The sequence below is a fragment of the Hyalella azteca genome, unplaced genomic scaffold, assembly GCF_000764305.2.
Source record: "Hyalella azteca isolate HAZT.00-mixed unplaced genomic scaffold, Hazt_2.0.2 contig11623, whole genome shotgun sequence".
Lineage (NCBI taxonomy): Eukaryota > Metazoa > Arthropoda > Malacostraca > Amphipoda > Hyalellidae > Hyalella > Hyalella azteca.
Window position 1 is genome coordinate 42,754 of NW_025941614.1, and position 19,398 is coordinate 62,151.

General features: G+C 37.9%; 1 protein-coding gene across 1 annotated transcript in view; it reads left to right on the plus strand.

Annotated features, from left to right (window-relative positions):
* The window catches only part of LOC108667405 (tubulin alpha-8 chain), a 33,059-nt gene that overhangs the window by 6,142 nt on the left and 7,519 nt on the right, over positions 1-19,398 (plus strand). The window lies entirely within an intron of this gene.

The window sequence follows — 19,398 nt, forward strand, 5'->3', positions numbered from 1 at the left end:
AATTGCTTGGTGCTGTTATTTTAATTCAAATAATTGATAAACTACCTCTGCAGCCAAAAATATTCTGACTAGTTAGGCTCTTGCATATTATGACTAGTTAGATTCCATGACAATTTTCCAATAGGGTACGTGGCAATGTAAATTTGAGGCAGATATTATTTGGAGATAGACTGCACGAAAGGCTCATGTATATATTAAGCGACCTTCTCATGTGTCAAACATTTGTACGTCAACAGCAGTGCTCAGAAATTTTTTTCAAATAGTTAGCGACGAAATTTTTCGTACATCCTTTTCTTTTCAATGCTTTCTCCAATAATTCGAAAATTAAAGTATGTATAAGCCTAATATTCGATTGATCTAAGCAGTATGTAATAAGGAAAATAACACATGTTCAAAACAAAACTTAATTTTAAAACGTTTTAACATGCAGAAATTCCCCAACCCCTTGAGACACAATTTTTCGTACAGTTGGAAAATACTAACATAGTAGCAATATTAATAATCAATGGCATGTCTTTCCATCTTGATATCCTCCAGCAGTCTCTTGCTATAGTTTTTGATAAGGTTCGAAGTTGTATTCGGTTTGATATTATCCCGGTGGACGTTATTCTCGGTGATGTCATTCAAGAGGTGTCGGTTCCTGCAATTTCACTGCAAACTTCTAGATGGGCAAGAACGCATAAATTTAGTGTGGATTTGAGAAGCAAATTATTGACTTACACTAATCTGGCAAGGGTCCTGATGGGTGCGTCTCGAAACGCCTGAATATTCCAAGATCCAACGTACAGTCGATGATAAAGAAGTTTGTAAAGTTTAGGAATGAGGACGGAAGCCAAAACTATTGGAACGATTCGTATATATGAATCCAAGATTGGTGTTGAAGGACATTGCCAATGGATAAGCTAGTGAGGGAACAAGCGTGAGTCAGCGTACTATACAGCGTTGTCGCAACATGCATGAATGGCCTGCATGGATGCAGACCTCGGCGAGTCCCACGTCACACACAACGTCATATGTTGCTGTTCGTTTGACTATCACTATACCAAAATCTGACATGGACAAATAGGAAGGCTTTTGGAATCAATTTTATGGATCGATGCGACAAAAATTAAGCCATTTGCACATAACACACGATAAAGATCGGGAGCAAAAAGGGGAAATTTTCCTTCCGAAGAACACAATCACAACAGTCGTGCTATAGGGCTGGATCAATGATGTTTTTTTTTTCTCTTCAAGTGGCACCACGAAGTTGGTTCCAATTTATGAAATAATGAACTCAGATTTTTATATATCTATTTTGAATGAAACCCTTCAAACAACCGCTCGAACTTTGGTTCTTGGACGACGAGGATACTTTAGCAAGCTAATGATTCGATGCATACGTCGAAAGCTGCACGACAACACGGCTTAATAAAAACGAAGGTCACTAGCTGTTCTGTCATTGCTAGCAAATAGCCCCGATTTGAACCCAATTGAGAATTTACGGCAATAAGTGAAAGTTTGAATCAATAATAAGGCTCCCAAGAATCGCCAGTAATTTTAAACAAGTCGCAATTGAAGGATGGGATAATATAATACGATCGATAACGGATACTACTGCGAATCTCATCAAAAACTATACAATGAGACTGCTGTAGGTTTTCAAGATGAAAGGATTTACCACTGATTATTATTATTGCAATTATGTTAGTATTTCCCAACTGTACGAATAATTGTGTCAGAAGGTGTTGGGAAATTTTGCAAGTTAAAACGTTTTGCAATTACATTTTGTTCTGAGGATGTAGTGCTATTTGTTCTATTACATACTGCCTAGTTCAATCAAATTTTAGGCTCATGCATTCATTAATGTTCGAGTTGTTCAAGAAAACATTGGAAATAAAGGGGTGTATGAATAATGTCGTCGCAAACTATATGCGCTTTTTAGCTTGTTTTTTTAGTGTTGCATTTATTCAACTCGAATTATTAGAGTTTATTTATTTACAGCCAGCACAGTGAGGTGCTGCTCGTGTATATTTGTCATTGCTATTATTCTCAAATTCGAGGTATACTGGGAGAATTAGTTAAGTTTTTTTATTTAAATATATTAGAAAAAGCTTTGGTTTAGTTAATGCTTAGCAATAGATGCCGAGCAGAGGGCGTCAGGCGACAGACACACTTGGTTGTGGCAACGCTTGCACAAACCCGAGGCGGTTCTCCGCTTCATCGGATCGCTTCGCTGCGGAGCCACAAAACCTCTTCCGCTGGTGCACTTCATTCAATCTCATCCGTCGTACAAAATCCAGTTTTAATTGTCGAGCAACATGGCGCTCGATTGATAAATTGTAGTGTCATCTTTGGTGATTACACCGCATTGTATGAAAGTGAATGACCCGATGATCAAATTATTACAAGAATAAAATTGCATATGAATGCTTCGGTATTGCTTGGGTTAAAAAATAAATAAATAAATATTTGAAGCTTAAGTAAATTGTCTTCTGAAAATATTTCCAGCCATTTCATCAACAGAATTGCATTGATGCAATTCAATTTAAATTTTTGTATTAGAATGTCGCTATGATTTGATTCAAAACCTGAGTTCAGGTTTTGATTTTCTAGCTGCGCATAAACCATTGAATTTTTGAACAACGAGCGCTGTAAATTTTTCGGATATCTGAATTTTCTTACAGGGTTTTCGCAATTTATCCTGAATTACTCTTCACAAAACCGACGAAGTGAAAACTTATTCATGCGCGTGATACACGCCACTTGTCGTGCATGGAAAGATCCGTGAAGGCAGTTTGCGTGAGCTCCATGCACTCACTGAAGCGTCCGCGCGTTTGTTGACCCTCGCACGCTTTAAAGACCAGCGGCGACGTGGCGAAGCTACTGGCGTGAACAACCTTGACGTGATCCCTGTATATTGTACACACATTGAAGTGATCCCTGTACATTTTACACACGAGCGCCTGCCTCGAAGCAATTGATCGTGGCTTTGCTCCATAAATATATTTCTGGAGCAGTTCAGCCGCGTTTTCTTGCTTCGGTGAACCGCATGACTGGCGAACTACGGCATCGGTCGAGTTATTCTCATCCTGCACCTCATACTTAATTATTCCTGAATTAATGTAATTTTTTAAATAATATGAATTTTTGAGCTTCTTGCATTCATGATTCTTTCAGTGCCAAATCTTGCGTGTACGATTAACAGGAAATAACTACCCTTCGATACGGATAACTTGCTCTGTTTTACGCAGTAATTTGTTTAAATTTCGAAAGGTTCGTCATCTTCATGTTTTCTCTTAAGATACTCGTTTCTCATACCAATATCGATGAACTGAAGTATCACCCATTTCAATAAAAATAAATAATATTATGCACGGTAATCATTACAACAAATATGAAACTTTTGACAGACGGCCATCATGCGGTTCTGTAAAATTATAAAGATATAACATCGTAGTTACTGGAAAATCCATACCATGAGGCAGCGCGGCAGCCATGTCCGGTACTGAGATTCACAAGAATCGTGTGCAAAATTTTCACGGATTTAATTCACGAACAGGTTTTATTGGAACCGCCGTGAGAAAACTTTTTTCGCCTCTTAATTAATTACGAATGGCACGTCGAAATAATTTCGTTTTGGTTGCACCTCTGGAAACTCGTATGCTTATTTAATTCGATAAATTCAATTCAGATCTGCTTCTAAAAAATACGCGAGCATGCGTGACGAGATAGAAAGTACGGCAGTGTAACACTTTATTCAACACAAACATTGAAATTTGAAATGCACTTCAATTTTACAGAGATCAAGCCGTCTTAAATTAATTAAGATCGAATCGCCAATAAATAAAGAGCAAGTGATGGCGATAAATCACGGTAAATAAAGAGCAAGTTTCTAACTGCCGGCCTGCTGAACTCGACTGGACGTTAGCAAGGATATACGGAAAATTAAAACAATGTAACTTCGACATTATATTGATGCCGCTAAAGATGTCCGAGGATGCTTGAAATTTTAGGTAGATAGTGTTACGTGGCTACGATAACTTAACTAAATGATTGAGATGTCTCCAACTTGTGAGTTTTATCAGAAAGGATTGTGTAGTGTCGTAAAATATACTGGTCCATCTTAAACTGAAAAAGAATTTAAATTTGTTAATCCTATACACCAAGGTTTACAAATGTAAACTTTGAAGTAGCGGAATGGTCCATTTCTCGCAATTGAACCCTGTGTATAGCCCTTTGACGTTGCCACATCCAAGAATACGAATAACCTTTTTATCTTGTGCACGATCAGTTTTGGGATTGGCGTTCCTGAGAGAACATGAATATTGAAATACAAGTGTTAGATGTGATCACTGGACCGCAACTCGCGGCTGCGTTAGAGGAAGTTGCGCTACATGCAAGTCGGCCACAGGTTGAGAACATCACGTCTCGTGTTGGCTTCTCTGCATCCGTCGGCTGATGTTTTCACAGCGCCGTCATAACAGAGCAATGAGCCGGCGAGCCTTTACTGTTCCCATTTCTGTTGGCCTGTCTGTGTGTTCATCGAGCTATCGTACGTGCTGTTCTGCTTCATTTGTTGTGTTGCACTGATTTCATTTTCCTTCCCAATTGAGGGCATTGCTTAATTTCGCTCATTTTTTATAATCTCTATCAGAAAAGATTTTTGTGTTAACAACTATTAAAGGGACTTTTTGGTTATTAAAAATTAAAGGGACTTTTTTGTTATTAAAATATTTCTAATTGATGTGTTCAAATCACTGAAAAAATATTTTGCAATTGTGGAACTTTCACTGACGTCTTTCGTAAATTTGGGCTTCAGTTAAATTGGTGAAGTCTTTGTCTCTGTTGAAGCCAAAACTGCTCTTCGAAAATAGGGTACTCTTCGCTAGCAAATATTCGTCGTAGATTTTTCACAGCGAATAAGCTTAATATATTAAATCTTAGATTTAAACATTTTTAATTTATAGCTCATGATTCATTGGTTTGATATTTTACTAATGATAATAATGCAATCAAGATATGCTATCTGCATGAGGCGACCACACGCTGGCACCTCACAGGTGCGTTTAAATGTCTCGCCTGAAGACAGCGTCGTTGCGTGTCGAGTCCTTTAATCAAGAAAAAGAACACACCGCAGCTGCAGGAAATGGATTATTGTTCACGTTTGCCTGGCCAGAACACTCGCTCCTCCCTCCAGAATGGCTTGATAAATGCACCGAAAATTAAAGCGTCAACGCTGCCGAGGTAATGACCTAAGAGCCTCGGTATTGCCGCAGTTGCGGGGAGAAAGATGCAGTCTAGAAGGCGGTTACAGTTTCCATGGCGTGAACAAACTTGCACTTGATTTTTGCTCCGAACAAAAACATTTGTTCGTGATAATAAAACTTCATCGTCTATATTTGTGACACGGCGATGCTAAAATAATTAACCGGAAAATTGCGACACTGCAATACTCAAATAATTAATTATAAAATTGCGAAACGGCAATACTCAAATTGTCAGGAAGACGGATTTTGTTTGTTTAGGAAGACGGATTTTGAAAAGCGACTAAGCCTTATTTGTTCCTCCTTTCTTTTGTTTTACAAATTTATTAACACTATGTGTAGTATGATTAATAATTGCGCTAGAATTCATTGAACTTTCAATTATATTTGAATTTATGTTATTGTTTTAAAATTTATATAACTTTCTAAATGTTCAAATTAATTAACTTCTAACGTTCACGTTTTTGTGCGGAATGAGAACACTTTTAGCCATTTTCAGGAATGTGCGTGTAGAATTATTTCATTTCTACCATATTTTCTTTTCCTTATAATTCATAGTATACGAAAGCTGAAGATAATGAAGAAAGAAGGAACGCTTCTAGAAGTTGCTACGTGACGCCGTGTGGCGATTAGATCAGGGAAGCACCGGCTGCTGCTGTGTAGCAGCGCCGCAGGATATGGAAGTCCAACTCCAGGACATGGAATCCTCGAACTGACCTGCGCGATGTCTGTTGTTCTTAGAATTCGGCATAAGGAAATGCCGCAGCTTTGTAGAATGTCAAGTCTTTATTGGATTTTAAATCACTTATGGAGATTCTGGTGAATTAGGTGCATTGAATGTTCTTGTCGAAATTCATCTGCAGACTACGCATGCTGTAATAATTTTGCAATCGTTATCATAATGTTTAGTTTCGAACAATGCTGTTCTCTGTCCGAATAAGTAATTTTTTCATTGAAGTACGAAACCTGCTGAACTCTTAAATCAATTTTAAGTTCTAAGTCTTTCAACACTAATTGATTTCCTCAATATGTTGTGGGCGTCGTGGTTGACAAGATAATGTTAACCGGCTTCGTATCAGCAGTATAATACTCGTACGCAAGTCTTGGCTTATTTGAGGATACCTGAAGCAGAACCAAAGGAAGTTCAGGCACCACAGCCAGAGAGCCTACAAGGGAAGACACTTCACGGCGGGCGAACGCACGCATTAAACTCCCCCGAAAAGGGTTCGGGTGCTCTGGAAGAAAAGTGTAATTGGTGGCTTGTCAAGCTCTTGACTTCCCGTGATACCGGAACGACAGCTCGTTTCACCAACCGCAAGATTTTTACTGGCGTCCTCCTCAGTGGGGAATATTTTCTTTATGGAAGGAACCATGCACAGTCATTGGCATACTGGGAAATGAGTGCTGGGTTGCTGCGGTCATGCAAGCTAGCTTCACCAGACTTTCATCCATTTCCTGTGGAAGCTTTAAGGTGCTCAAACATCGCCTCGAAATCGTCTACTTCCTTCACAGAATCGACGAAATTTCATGAAAGTTATGGGCCAAGTCAAAGAGAACCATGCCATTATTTCGAGTTGTGTGGAGTTTTTGGAGGATACGTTGAGATTCTGGAGGATATGGTAATTTAAAAAGGGTCATGTTTAGATGGGAAACATAATTCCACCCTTTGAATATTGTAATGAATTTTTATGTTCAGATCTTTTCATAACTTATTTATTTACGGCAACTTGAGATCGCTCCAGTTAGCATGTTATTAGAATTGGTGCTGGATAGTACGTTTATTACAGTAGAGTTTGGATCTAGCGCAACAATTAAGTGGATTGAGTAAACAGGAGATTTCAACGATACTTGGCTTATGATCTCTGGTCTGGAAAAATTTATTTATTGCGTACATTATCGACTTTATGCTCAATCTATAGATTGATGCGAGTGAACCAAGCAAGGAGAATACCGGATAAGTTTTCTGAGAACAATCTCACTTTCCTCTCTTAATATAGATTTTTCGAATATCATTTCCTGTTTTCTTCGTGAGAACACTACTCCCAAACAATATAACAAATGAAATGATTCAGAAGCGCTTAAAATTTAATGCACGGAAGTTGATACCTAAATTTAAATCATTGAAGACTTTCATCATCCGCTGAGAAGCCTGATGATGACGGTGTCAGTGGCGATCGAGTGTTGGACTCAGCGGATGCACGGTCCACTGGACATCAAGCAGAGGGAGGGAGTGGTTCAGGATGGGTGGCCATCAACATGACACTGGAAAACTCCCTTTAAACTAGAGTTATTTATTCAATATTTTTATTTTCATGTATGTATTTACTATATTATTCTGGTTCTAATTTTAAATCACTTCAACACCAAAAGGTGTTAGCCAAAAAAAATCTAAAGTAAAACTTTGATTGCTGATGAAGTCTGGATTTTATTCATAACATTTTATCCCATGCGCACAGCTGCGATCTTGAAAGATCAAGCGACTTAATGTCGTCGTTCGAGCTATCTTTTCGGAAATTATGCACTGCGTTTCGATATCCAGTCAACCATATTCACTCATACATAATATATAATCAAAAATATAATAGCTTATTTATTGTTTCCATTAACTGTGAAATTTGCTGAGCAGGAGAGAGTTAGTTGCGGATGCTCGTCCATCCATGATTCATTTCATATTCACACATTCAATGATCTAATCTGCGCATCATACTGCAGGTAGAACAACAGGTGCGGCCACCTGCTCAATACGTATACAGCAGACGGACCTGATCCCCTCTTCTAGGAACTGCGATCGTGTAAAGAACGGAAGCGTGTCGCCGGCTCAGCTAACTTTTGTGTCTGCGTTGCGCGTATTTTATGAGCTGATAAAACAAATCCTCGTGATAACGGAGAATTTAACTTTTAGCTCGAGAAGCAAAGCTGCTGGTCGGAATATTTTGGTTTATGTTTCAGTTTGTGATGAGTCAACTTGTGGATTTTGCCACGTTTCATCGCCCATTGGTAGGAAACTGTTTTTCCACTTTACCTCACTATAAGATGATTTCCGATATTTGTACTATACAGTACTATATCTGTTTCATCTATGAATAAATAAATTATTTACTGAAACGTGACTATAGTTGGAGGTACGTTTACAATTTCTATGTTCCAATGTAAATGAAATGAAAAGGATCTCCAACACCCTAGCATTTATAGAATTCAATTAAGTATAGGAGAGAGATTCATACTAATTATTCATCGCATGAGATAGTTCTTGTACAGGTGAAAATATACAATATACAAATACTGTATACAGGTCTTTTGAAGGTGAAAGAAAATACCAAGTAAACTGGCCATTTTTTCAGTGGGCAGAGCAATTCGCAATTTAATAAATTTACGGTTAAAGTAAGCTAATGATCTAAAAACTTGCATACGAACGAGGGACATTTTTATTTCGTGCTGAAAACGATTTATTGAACTTCCTATTGGCCGCCATGATGTGGAATTAATCTATTCGCCCTACACTGCCAGTTTTAATTTACACTAAATGTATCTGCAGTCCAAATGATTTAACCTAATTCCTTTTAGGAAAATTTTATAACCTGGTTTCCTTTTTTAAACACAATGAAGCACGGCGCTGCAAGGTGCAGTGTTCCAAGGCAGAAAAATCATTTATTTAAAGGGCTGTAGTTCATTGTCTCTTGGCTTCCCATTAATGGACGGAAAAGAATTTTAAAGTGCGAGTATCTCAGTTAGCTCTCTTTGTCGGAATGCTGGATTTGTTATTAATAATAAAGGAATGTGTGAAAATGTACATACACTTATGCCCTGCGAGGAAATATTTGGAGAATTTTGCAATTATTTTTAAAGAAAATATTATGAGTGCTTGCGGAAAATCCTTTGTACTATGTTGTCTAAATTTTAGAATAGGTTGATTACCTTTTTCGAAATTTCTAAATATCATTGCAAGATTTTAGTTTGTACTAACATAACAAAGCTTGCCCTTCAAATCAAATCGAAAGGCAAGAAATTTCAATTCCACGAACGCGTGACTTTGCGGCAAGGTGACCTCTCCGATCCAACTTTTTCCATCAATTTATTTCTCTAACATTAACCGAAATTCTCTATTGCAAAATATAAACCTTGAATTTTACCCACACTAAAGCTTTATTGATCGTGCGTGTCCACGATACTCGAATTTTCTCGAGATACGTGCGAATAGATTTAGTTAATTATGTTCACGTTCACCCTGGTTCTTACGTCCTCAAAACTCCAAATGTGTTACTGACACGAACTAATTTTTATTGATCTCTATTACTCTCAAACGGCATCACGTACGTTCGCGGCCAAAACTGATCCGAGATCCATTTGTTGTGAGCCATTCACGGCAATTTCTCTCTTTCTTCTCGCTAATTCGCTGCCTCAAATTATTTTTATCAGTTTAGTCTCGTGCTGGTAGAAGTCGTTGAACCCTTTTTCGGCGCTGTGCAATTGCAGCGATCCATCTATCCGTCTTGGTCTTGTTGAATTTTCGCCGAGCATCCTCCGCCTCATCGAACCGTGTAAGAAAACTGTTTATTGTTCTAACATTTCTTCAGGAGCATTGGATTTGTTCAACTCTGATCCCATATTGGTTATGTTTTTGTTTTATAAGTGAGAAATAATGGATGAATTCATACGATAATTTTACTATTTTAGTTTTGAAAGTCACCCTATACGTTCCACAATAAGGCAATGCTCATTTTATGCAGTAAAGCTTGAAGTGTATTTGTTTCGTTCGTCGCATCCGTTTCACCTAAATTCAATTTTCTTTCACTTGCAATATTATTTTGACAATTTGATCCAATAGATGATCGAATTGCCTAATGGGTACCAGATCATGTTTTCATTATTATCAGGGTTAGCTAGAGCGGGAGTAATGACCGCACGGTGTCGGTGTCAGAGACAATGGAGCTGGGAGGGCGGGAGGCGTAGTGCAATAGGAACACAGAGTGACGGAACAAGTATACCCCGCGCCGCAGGTATACGCTCATCTTTCATCTCCTAACTCATCTTTAATTCTCATTCATATTTCAATAATCTAAAAACTAAAAATATTCACCGTATACCCCGCGCCGCAGGTATACGCTCTCTCTCAAACTCTCGGCTCTTATTTAATTATCATTCATATTTCGATAATCTAAACACTATATATATAGTTTAATACTATCATTTATAGTTTAAAACTATCACTTATAGTTTAAAAACTATCGTTTATATTTAAAATTAAAAATAATCACCTATAGTTTAAAACTATCACTTATATTTTAAAACTATCACTTATAGTTTTAAACTATATTCTCCGATAACTTATGTCTTGAATTATTTATAGCTTCAATCAGTTCAATTGTGTATTTATATTTGCTGCTTTGGCCCATTTTTTGAGGGAAATTAAAGTTCACATAGATTTAAATATTATATCGATGCTGAAGCAAATGTTTCGTTGAGAAATATCACGCATATTTCATCAATTATCATTATGAGTTTCCTTTATCTGCAAAACTGTGATGTTTCAATTTGAAAAAAAAAACATTTCTCATTTTTCCTTTTATTGCATCCACGATTAGGTCTTATATCCTTTATTCCTAAAGTAATTAATCGACCATTATCCTATATTCAATTATTACACCCACGACTAATTCCTATATCCTTTATTCCTATAGACATAACAAAGCTTGCCCTTCAAATCAAATCGAAAGGCAAGAAATTTCAATTCCACGAACGCGCGACTTTGCGGCAAGGTGACCTCTCCGATCCAACATTTTCAATCAATTTATTCCTCTAACATTAACCGAAATTATCTATTGCAAAATATAAACCTTGAATTTTACCCACACTAAAGCTTTCTTGCTCGTGCGTGGCCATGATACTCGAATTTTCTCGAGATACGTGCGAATAGATTTAGTTAATTATGTTCACGTTCACCCTGGTTCTTACGTCCTCAAAACTCCAAATGTGTTACTGACACGAACTAATTTTTATTGATCTCTATTACTCTCAAACGGCATCACGTACGTTCGCGGCCAAAACTGATCCGAGATCCATTTGTTGTGAGCCATTCACGGCAATTTCTCTCTTTCTTCTCGCTAATTCGCTGCCTCAAATTATTTTTATCAGTTTAGTCTCGTGCTGGTAGAAGTCGTTGAACCCTTTTTCGGCGCTGTGCAATTGCAGCGATCCATCTATCCGTCTTGGTCTTGTTGAATTTTCGCCGAGCATCCTCCGCCTCATCGAACCGTGTAAGAAAACTGTTTATTGTTCTAACATTTCTTCAGGAGCATTGGATTTGTTCAACTCTGATCCCATATTGGTTATGTTTTTGTTTTATAAGTGAGAAATAATGGATGAATTCATACGATAATTTTACTATTTTAGTTTTGAAAATCACCCTTTACGTTCCGCAATAAGGCAATGCTCATTTTATGCAGTAAAGCTTGAAGTGTATTTGTTTCGTTCGTCGCATCCGTTTCGCCTAAATTTAATTTTCCTTCACTTGCAATATTGTTTTGACAATTTGATCCAATAGATGATCGAATTGCCTAATGGGTACCAGATCATGTTTTCATTATTATCAGGGTTAGCTAGAGCGGGAGTAATGACCGCACGGTGTCGGTGTCAGAGACAATGGAGCTGGGAGGGCGGGAGGCGTAGTGCAATAGGAACACAGAGTGACGGAACAGAGAGTGACGGAACAGAGTGACGGAGCACAGAGTGACGTAACACAGAGTGACGGAGCACAGAGTGACGGAACATAGAGTGACAGAACACAGAGTGACGGAACAGAGTGACAGAACACAGAGTGACAACACAACGTGACAGAAGACAGCTTCCCTTGGCCTGGTCCCGACTCGTCGACATCAGCGCGGCGACACGCACGTTGCTGCGTGATCCAGTGTCACCATCCGGCGCTGAGATCAGAGCGATCAGGTGAACCAGAAAACACGTGGCTCATGCGTCACATTTACATCACATGCTGCTAACTGCATCATCTCTCTTCTCAAGGTCAAACTACCTGAGGAATTGTTAGATTTAGGAAATCACATGATTTAATAAATACTTAGATTAGGAGCAAATAGCATGTAGTGATCGTCAGACGGGCTAAAATTAAATTTCTTTGGTATCCAGTAATCTTTATTTCCAGGTATTCTGAGGTTTTATATTATTTTTTTGCGTTGCTGCTCAGATTGTTTGACAATCTTATAGAGTTTATTAGAGTTAGAATTTCTTTAGTTGGCTTCACAAATTTCATTTTTTGTCAATTGCAAAATCATTGAGTTTTTAGGTTGCCTAAATTTTTCTTTTGAAATAATCAGAAGCATTTGGGCAATTTTACGTGTCATGTTCGAGTTGCGTGTTCGAGAGTTGAACTATGTTTACCGGCAGACTGGTTTGAAAGGATTTTCATTGGAAAATGACTTGAAACACGTGCATGAACTTTCATTTGTTTCATTGTCACCTATCTTTGTGCCTCACCCTACATAACCTCCTAGGAATTTTGAAATTCTGTAGCGCCCGGTGTTTAATTAGCGAAGACTTCGACAATTGAATTCCCTGTAGTTGCACGATACGTAACACGGTGCAGTTCTTTGGAGAGTGAAGACTGCGTGCTGTGAGTAGAAGTCGTATAGGGTGTGTTGGCTGGGAACAATTACACGGGGGGTGTCTCGGAATTTTGCAAGAGGTTAACGAACAGCTGACTCACGGTCGGCTGGGCCAACAGGTGTCTTGCTGTTCAACTCCGGAACTCGCAAGCGCTCGTTTGTGAACCATCCAGGCGTAGAATTAGACTTTATTAACCTCGTGTTCTATGATGGAGCTATTAAATGTTTTATACGCTGCCAATTGCTCATGTCCGGATTATGTTATTGCTTGTGAATAAGTGGTGGTTATAATGAGTGGGAGTTCCTCTTTAAACTGGTCCACTAATATATCTAGCATTTGCTGTATAATGACAGGTTTTTTATTATGTGTGTGAATCGTGATTTTTAAAGGGCAAGACTTAACATCACAACGCGATTGTGAGTGCATTCTTTATGAATAAAGAGGGTTTATATCTTTTCCGTTTAACTCGCACAAATTTATATTTTTTTAACTTTACAAACCATTTTACTTGCTTGCACCTTGCTCTCGTAGTGCTCATTCGAGCAGAGTATCGTAAATTGATAAAAATGAAGTGTCCAAACCAACATGAATATTAATATTTATTTGAGATTATTTTAATTTGAGCGTCACATGCGCGGCATTTACAATTTTATATTATATCGGCACTATTGTAGCAATTGTGTGATTGCGTACGAACGTTTTCACAGGCGATTATGGCCGCGATCGAGAGTTGCTTGAAGTTGCTGCAATTTTTCGCTTTATGGATCCATAGATTTATGACTTCCGTGGCAAAACATCGAACTATTTTCTTGTGTGGCGTTGACGTTAATATTTCTTATAGCTGGCAATTCTATCGGCGGAGTTGTGGTCTTTAAACATTGTTTTATCGCTGTTCGTGACAGGAATTTGATGAACGTTACAGGAATTTAATGGATAAGTATTGATGTAATTTGTGACAGGAATTTGATGGATAAGTATTGAATTTGATGAATGCAATTCACCCGCTTGTATATAACTAATATGACTAAATATTTATTTTTATTTTTGGAATGAACAATAAATTGAGCTTTTTAGTACCAATATTGATCCGTCGTTAGAAACGGCCTCCATACAACTTTGAAATTGACGCGGCTGTACTTCAGTGAATTCTAGCAAACTGGATTTCGTTTTGGCAGTTACACATTGAGATAATTTAATGAAATGTTCTAAGTGAGGTTAACGGTAATTTGGGAATTCCATAAAACTACTATCTTAGAACTTTGAATTCATAGATATATGTAAATTGCTTTTAACCACCCTCCAAAAAGAAGTCAATTATGTGTCATGACTGGGAAGAAAGCGATACACATGGAGCTGTTAAGTATCACCTATACGTTGAGGAAGAAGGTAATATATTGATGCGTGGGTGTGGCAGGGAGATAATGATGACGCAGTGACGTCGTCATCTTAATAATTGATCATCTTACATCCCATTGATAAATTTTTTGCTACTTTCCACCATATTATAATATAAGAGAGTTGTGTATCTTATCTGTTTCAGTGGAATTTCATGGATACGATACTTTAATGTAGTTATCAACATGCCTTTCTGTNACGGTGCACCTGTCCTCCATCCCTCAACTGAAAATCTCGAGTCTCGCACGACGCTTTGTCCGAGCAAAAAAAGCCGCTCCGGCGGTCCTACAAACTCCGGCGAACCTCGAGAACCACACAAAACTTCTCAGGAATCTTAGGCTCTATATAGCACTTTATATGGGCTATGGTAGGTACCATATGCTCTATATAGCACTTTATATGGGCTATGCTAGGTGCCCATATGCTCTATATAGCACTTTATGTGGGCTATGGTAGGTGCCATATGCTCTATATAGCACTTTATGTGGGCTATGGTAGGTACCATATGCTCTATATAGCACTTTATATGGGATATTGTAGGTCCCCATATGCTCTATATAGCACTTTATATGGGCTATTGTAAGTGCGTTATTTAAATTACACATTCTTAAACGATTAGAAAATTGCACAATCGAGACGAGCGATGATCATAGATGCGAATGAGACTAACAGTAATGATCATCTGTGAACCCTAATTTTGCGGCGTTTTATAATATTTATCTACTACCGTTTTTGCTTCTTATAGAATTTCAAGTGTAAATATTTTAATATTAGCTAGACTTAATGTTGATACAACTGCAGCTGTGAAGTTGCATGTAAAAAACTGCACTGAACGCAATTATCCCTGTCGTTTAGTGAATGACTCGCACACTTTTGGATGTGATTTCCTCTGCGTTTGACAATATAACAATTTCCGGTAACAACTACTCGTACGTATCTTTTAAATCTCTAAACCTACCCTACCCCCCTCATTTACTACTTCTTCATGGACTCGAATGACATTTAATCGATACCAACACCACACAATGCGGGTCAACTTCCTCATGCTAAAGAAAGCCTCTTGAGAGAGAGATCTAAGAGGGAAGGAGCCTCTCATGTCAATAGGTTCCCCAGCATCGCGGTTGGATTGGGTTACTATTTGGTGATGTTATATGTTCATTAATTAAAGTTCGCATAATTCTTGCTCTTTCCAGATTAGAAACTTCGTTTAACATTCATCCCCAGTAATGACAAATGTACTGTGTTTGCTTGGAAACGAAACATCCAGAGTATTTGTAATCATTCAAGTGTCAAGCGTACAATGCTGTTTGATAAGAGTGATGTGAAATCCCTTAATAATCTCGGATGTGAACATTTTTCATACATCATTGTTTTAAATTTGATTGAAAATTCATTAATGTTAAACAAAGTTTGAGGCATTCCTTGCAACAATTTAAATAAGCGCTTGCTATCAAGTTGGCTATAGAATCGAGACTAATTAACATTCACTGAACAAGCATAAGGACTCATGCCGCTCTCCACTGACGCGCGACACGAGCTTCCCTATAAACGCGTGCAATGAGTTGCTCAATGAGAACAACTGCACATTTCCTAGTGGCAGACGAATCGCTGATTGACATGACGAGTGAATGACATGCGCGTGCGTGGCTGGGAGCTGAAGACCATGAACATCCATCAACCAAGACGACGCAGGCTGAGAACGTAAAGTGGGAAGCTGTGGAAGAGAATGGGAGTAACGTTGAGAAAGTCGTACGTAAAAACAGTTTCGCAGTAACTTGAAAGATAAAAATTAACTTAGAAAAATTAATAATTGAGTGAATTATTATTTTCTACAACTAAAAAAATTTCTCGAGTCAATTTGGGGTTTATCAGTTAATGTTCGAAACAAATGGATAAACTTTTTAGCTTTCCGAATTGATTCCTTTCGCTATGGAGTATGGATATCCAAAACCTAGTATCATATAAATGATGAAACACAAAAAATTAAAAACTACAATGTAACACAACAACTCTTAGCGGTCACAACTGTTCATTGTTAAAAATGTACAGTTTACTTCATTTAATTTCATAAATGAATTTTTATATGGTGGTAGTCTATTTTCTGTTGTGGCATGTAGCTCTGACGGACTATGGTCGAATACTAAAAGGCAGATTATACGTTACGATTGCACTTTTGAAATAAGGGCACGAATAACGCAATACAATGTCTGAAACATATAAGAAGCATTTTCATTGCCACCTTGTAGAAATAAAAAAAAACGCACGACAAAATTCGAGTTAGTATAAGTAAGGAAAATCGTTTTCAGCGAGTGTGTTGTAAGCTAACCCACTCAAGCGGTAAAGTAAGTCGTTGGACTGAAGTATTAGTCTTAAAATAAACTTGTGAACGTGGGTAGTAGTAAACTGTCCATGTAACTTAAGCTCAACCGCAGCGTGTACGCCGACTTAAAGAACATTTCTCGACTTATACCGTCGTGTTATGGACCCGCGATACGGTGCAGTTTTTATACGAAGCACCTCTCACCAGAGTGGCTCTATAGTGAAGTATAACTGTACTGCGATTAGGGAATTCTAAACACAGCCGAAATGTGATCTAAAGTCCTCAGAATAATTATCAACTATTTTGATTTATTCTTCGCAAATATTCTAGTGAATTTGTCTTCGTACAATTTTTGTATTCGTACAAATTTTGCAGTTGCCCCAGTTTCTGTTAAAATGGTTATTTCTGTATTAATTTAACCACTTGAAGGCTGTAAACTTAAGGGACGCGAAATACTAGCAAAGCAGCTCTTTGTGGCATTCATTCGAGAATAGAGATCTCGTTTCAGGAAAGGCCAGATTTTTGGCCGCATTCACATGATAATTTTCATCGAATGTCTAACTGAAGTCACGCGAACTCGTAAATAATGAGATTTTAATTTGAACACTAATTCCAAGAATAAGATTCTAGATTTATTTTAAATTTGACTTCTGGAATTCTAACGCAATTATGATTTTGTTCATGAGAAATCTAGTTTCAGTCATCATGTATATAAAGATTGCTTTCTTCATACCTAATATGCATCTGATTGGTGTTCACTATATTTTGCTTGTTATGAATTGCTTAAATGAAAATACTACAGTGTCACTGCATAGTATTTTATTATTCTAGAAGTCAATGTTCATCATATTTTTTAGCACAACTTAATAAAGAAGTTTCATGTCATGTAAAATTGTGTTAATTAGGATCGATGCTTGGTCAGGTGTGATGCGTGAAACTGCGCGATCAGAGCAAGCCTCGGCAGACACGCTTGTATCGCGCTTAGTATCTCTTTTACTTGTCGTCTCCAGTGGCAGACTGAGACTAAAATAACTCATGCTCAAGAAGCATGCCACATTGTTGAGACTTTTTTATCTGCCTTTCCTGTACTTCTGCCGTGGCTTGCAGACAATAAAACTAATGCTCACTGAGCGCTAGCTGTTTTTTCATGTCTGGCCCTTGATATCTGAATTGTCATCTTGGTTGCCCAGTGACTGAATCTATGATCATTTTAGCCCATAAATATTTGTTTTCTGTGAAGTTTAACGTTATGGTAATTTTCCCTTCAGATGAGTGAAATATTTACTGAGATTGCTTTTATAAAGCTTATTCCTCGCGGCATTTTTAAACCCGTAAATAATGCAGCTCGAAATGTTCAAACATTGAAGCGAAGAATAATTAAATGTAAGTCTGAACACATGAAAGGTTGCGCCATGCAGCGCAGATGCTAAATATTGATTCAAATGCAGTACACATGTCACCGCATGCATGGCCCCGCACTGTAAACTGTGTGGACAGAAGAGAGGGAGACTTCCCTCTCTTCTGCCCCCGACCCTCGCTCTCTGCCACAGTTTACTGACACAAGAGGGTGGGTGTGCGCTTTAAGCTTTCGTATCGTTAGTGAGATTTTGGCTTATGGGTGAGATTTTGGCTTATGGGTGAGATTTTGCATGTACTAACGAAGTTTAAAAAATAATAATTTCGTTGTGGCTGCATACATACTCGTATATGATCTTTTAGGTGCTGTTGGTTGGCAATAAGATACCTGAAACATGCTTTTGAATAATATTTGTTGGTTGATATATTTCGAGTAAAGTTATTATAGACGCGTCTGTAGAGACCTTTTGATAGTAATATTTTCAAATTTGGTTCGCTTCGTTCACATATATTTCAAATTACGAGCTTCAGTGAACGGATCCGTACATTGTCATTCTTAATTATAAGTGAAAGTTTTGCTTGAATTGTTTCCTGAATTTTTGTCTTACAAATTTAGCATCGATTTCATTAAGTTTAGCTTAAAGAATGTAAAGTAAGGCATAATATTCACCGTCCCTCTGCGTGTCACGGTAAATTCTTCAGTGTCACTCAGTAACGGACACTAATGGTAGCGTCGAGGGTCTCACTCGGCGCAGATTGAGTCCTCATAATGAAGGGAGGTTGAGAGCGTTGCGCTCCCATTAATGTGTCGACGCTGTGGCGAGGTCAATTTATCTCCATCGCACCTATAAACACAAATCAATCAATACACAATTTGAAGAACAAAAATATCTGCATTTATTGATACATTTCTGCCTAGACAATTCGCAACAAATTTCTATTGTATTACGTCGAACCTGTGTTAAACCAAGAGTTATCGGTTGAATATTACAGATAGTGTTCACCGTGTGTCATCATTTCAAACATCGGTCGTGTGGAAGTCAAAATGGGACTTCAACCCTCAGGATATAACGTTAAGAAGTTATCATGAATACATGAGTTTGTTAGCAGAAAATAACAGCACCAGAACTATACCTCAAGATTATTCAGGTAGCAAAGCCGACGGTATGTTTCATCTATAGTATAAAATTCGTCGAATATTTCTCAAGACGGGAGGGGGAGATAAAAATTCTGGTGCCATCCTTTTTCTCCTGATCTAATCGAACATTTAGATTTCAGCCATGCTTTTGAAACCAGCGTCTTTTTCTGCTTAACGAGATCGTCGGTCGACTTGAGATATGACAGACAATGCTATGCAATCACAAAATAATGCTGTGCAAGCTATGCAATATGTTCCATGAATAAGATAAATATATTACTTCACGAATGGAGACTTAAATGGCATTACTGCCACCTCTCAAGTAA